This window comes from Parasteatoda tepidariorum, chromosome 5, assembly GCF_982258835.1.
Source record: "Parasteatoda tepidariorum strain Cologne lab strain chromosome 5, Ptep-v5.0, whole genome shotgun sequence".
Taxonomy (NCBI): domain Eukaryota; kingdom Metazoa; phylum Arthropoda; class Arachnida; order Araneae; family Theridiidae; genus Parasteatoda; species Parasteatoda tepidariorum.
This window is the reverse complement of record NC_141759.1, coordinates 23,091,625-23,095,729: the sequence shown is the minus strand read 5'-3', so window position 1 is coordinate 23,095,729 and position 4,105 is coordinate 23,091,625. Positions and strand designations below refer to the sequence as shown.

General features: G+C 27.0%; 1 long non-coding RNA gene across 1 annotated transcript; it reads left to right on the top strand.

Moving 5' to 3' along the window:
• Nucleotides 1–1,393: 1,393 nt before the first annotated feature.
• Nucleotides 1,394–3,901, top strand: LOC147808677 (uncharacterized). The gene is made up of 2 exons (XR_015433648.1): nt 1,394–1,908; nt 3,167–3,901. It is a non-coding gene; the product is annotated as an uncharacterized LOC147808677 (long non-coding RNA).
• Nucleotides 3,902–4,105: the final 204 nt, after the last annotated feature.

The following is a 4,105-nucleotide window of genomic DNA, read 5'->3' as shown; positions in this document are numbered from 1 at the left end:
TTATGACCTACGTGTAAAACATATATTATTTAATTGCAAACTTTTGTTTCAGTAGACATTGTAAAGTAGCGTAAATGACAGCAGCAAACTCAAGCGCGCAGAAACTTCTGTATTTCCGTAGATGAAAACAAATAAAAATCTGCGTGAATTCACGTAAAATTAGTATAAATTTTGATGTTTAGATTTTATTTATCAATACACTATAAATTGATTATGAACGAATGATTTTGCTGTTTATTCAAATTAAAGTGTCCCTTCCCTACAAAAAATGACCAATAGAAACCAATAAAAACATTCATTGATATCAATAGAATTCTATTGGTCTGTACTTGTTTCTATTGATATTTCAACTGATGTCAACTGATATCAGTAGTGTATTGGCATCAATAGATGTTGAACAGTAGGGTATTCTATTGGTCTGTACTTGTTCCTATTGACATTTCAACTGATATCAGTAGTGTACTGGTATCAATAGATATTGATCAATAGAATTCTACTGGTCTGTATTTGTTCCCATTGACATTTCAACTGATATCAGCAGTGTATTGGTATCAATGGATATTGATCAGTAGGTATTCTATTGGTATATACTTGTCTGTATTTCACACTTCAACTGATGACTACTGACATCAGTAGGGTACTTGTATCAATAGATGTTGATCAGTTAGGTATTCTACTTGTTTTATCAATGTATGAACTGATATCTACAGATTTTTATTGACACCAGTAAAACTTAGCAATTATTGATCAATAGGTATTTTATTAGTCTATATTTGTTTTCATGAATACATCAACAGGTGCCTATAGAATTGCTTTACATACGTTTGCTTACAATACATATTTTTCCGGAAATCTAACAGGTTACGACCTTTTAAAATTAGATTACTTTGTTAATAATTCTTCATTATTTCATTTTTTTTTCTTGATTATGCACTGATTTCCGGTCATTAATTTCTTAGATTTTTATAAGGATTCTTAACATGTATATTAAGGGTAGTGAGAACGTACACTTTCTATGTGCACTAATTAAAGAATACATATTTAAAATTATTAAAATCATTTTATTATTTTGGAAGAAAGGAAGTTTTTGAGTAAAACTTTTACACATCTTAATAACTTTAAAATCTGCTTAAAGTCATTCAAATGAAAGTAGTTTTATAATAAAAGTAATTTAATAATAAAACTTGTTTTTATTAGTTTATCATTTATTTACTTATTTATTTTGTAATTTGCAAAATTTATTTTAATCAAAGTCATGATGACAAAAAAAATATTATTAATTATAATCCCACTTTAAATTTTATTATAAGTTGTTTTTAATTTTTATTGATTTACTATTATTATTGAATTTATACTAAACTAGAACTATTCGCAAAATAAATTAATTATTTTAGGTTTCAAACAACTTCGTAGCAAAAGAAATACATTTACATAAATTAAAAATTCATATAAAATCTCAAACTTTTTACCTTCAAACATTAACCTCGCCATCATAAATTTATAAATTTCAGTCCCTTTTTGAAATTTGTTTTAAATAAATTTGGATCATAAAACAAAATAAACTTTTTTGAATGAAATAAGTAAATTTGTTTTGTAGAAACATAGTTAATTCAATCCAATTGAATCTATAAAAGCAAAAAGGAGTTATTAATTCAGAAACGAAAGGGGAGCATGCAAAATACGAGAATTGACTTTTAGTCGTTCGTTAAATGTGTTTTAATCGTTCGTTAAATCATATCAAGCTGCCTACACTCCCAATTTTGAGAATGTTCCTTTTAAACTTTTTCCCCAGTTCATTCCGTTTCTCAGTCTGAAGTTCCAGCCAATCACATTACTCCGACTTACGTTCAATGTTTACAATTGAGCGTCATGGAAAGAATGACGCATATTATGGGGAGAAATATTTTAGTAAGTGTAATTTTTTCTTTATTTCTTATTTTTATTTGCATCTTTGTTAGTTACAGAAATATTAAAACGTATGCTTGAGTTTTATTGATATTTTAAGTTATCTATACATGTATATTATTCTTGAATTATTACTGCATGTGCATGCATATCTAGGGTTACGATATACTCGTATACAGATTCCATGAAAAGAAAGTATTTTTAATGTTTTTTTTTTCTGGGTTTCTTAATCAGACTTAAATAAAAACACTTTGTTCACATGTTATTTACATAAATTCCCATTAATATCACCGTTAGTATCAAATTAATTATTTATTTAGTTGTGTATAATATTTTTAAACTTTGCATTATATTTTAAGTGTTAATCACAAATTCTTTTGTTATTTTAATGCTTTTCCTGAACTGTAGCCAAAAAATATGTAGCAAAGCTTGATAACAATATTTACAAAAAATATATATAGATTTTAAGGTAAAGATATGTGTAAAAACTTTATATACAGTGAAATTTTTTTTTGCTCTCTGAAAGGCAATTTAATGTTTAGGTAATCTAAATTTATATTATTAGTATAATTTATTAATTACATTAAATTTATGTTATTAGTATAACTACTAAATGATATTTTTTTGCTACTCTGTCTTGACTGTGTTCAAGTAAATACAAAAAAACATTTTCAATTATTAAATATTTTTATAAACAATAATTATTTTTATAAGTAGTTATTTTTATAAATAATTACTTTTCTATTTGCATTTAAATTTTCTTTGTTTACTTCATTTTTGTTATGGGTTAAAAACAATCCTTACACTTTCTTATGTATTTAATCTTAGCTGGATGTAACTTTTTTTTTCTTTTCTTTAACATGTTGAATGCCATGCTAATTTTACACGGCTTGCCCGTCTGGCCAAAATGATTTTTTTCAGTATGTATTGCATTAATTTCTTCCAACCATCTTAGTAATGATAATAATATAAAAAAATTAGGAGCATTAAAAATTTATTCTAATAATCTAGGCTTCGCCGTTCATCGGTGACCCCTGTGGCGCTACAAACAAACTCAGTGCCAGTCACCGGTGACCCCTATGGCATTCAACGTGTTAAATTAGTTCAATAATATTAAATTATCAATAATATTAAATTTAAAAATTATTATGGCTAAACCTATTCCTAATGTAATAAAATGTGTACATTGTGATGAAAACTTTCAACAACTTATTCAAATAAAATACTTTTACATTGATAAGTTCTGTTTAAAATTTTCTAGCCGAACTGAATGCATGACAAGACTCTTATTTGGGTTACATGGAGAAGAAAACCACGCAAACATGTCACGGATAGTCTGGCGTCATGATCCGTCTACCACAAAGGATATTTTACGTCAGCACTGTGGTCAGTGCAAACTTTCTATTCCTTGAGCCATTGCGACATTTCTGGAAATAATGAAGCTGATCACTTCACAAATACTGCTGTTAATTTCCTCCACTTGTTTTTACTCTCCCCTACAGCCAAATCTTCTCTACCATTGTAAGAATGATAGACTAAAATATAAAGAATCTGCCTGATGTGGATGTTGCAGGAAAGATTTGGTTAGGCCTCCTCTGCAATGCTTTGCCAATGTACCTCATCCAGCAAGTTTTTTAACTGTGTTAAGTAGTGAAAATTGAAAAAGAGTGTGATTCGGTTTTTTCGAAACTTGAAATATGTTTTAATTTAAAAGTTCTGTGCGAAACATGTGAACTTTTTTTATAAATACCTACATTACACAAGTCTTACCAGCTCTTCCTTGAGCCATTAAAATGAACTTAAAGTCGTTTCACTCTGTATAGCAAATTTATCTGTATATTATTACCTTTTACTATGATGTTTTATTATTTTCTCATAATAATGCTAATTTTATTTAACTTTAAACTATAATTTTGTAAATTTGGTTTAGGTTATTCTTACTGGTTAATTTCCCATTGTATTAAGTATGATTTTCCATTATAATTTTACTGCTGTTGTTGTGTTTTCTTTGTTTACTTGCTCTTTTTAATTACTGACCTTTAATTATGATATTACTATCTATATATACATAACCCATGCTAAGGATTTAAAATTATTAGCCAGTTTTTAAAATTCTAAGCCAAAGGCAAATCGTAACAATTTTTTATGATTGATTTTTTCAGTAGGAAAATGCATATTTATTATAAATTGAATTATTTTA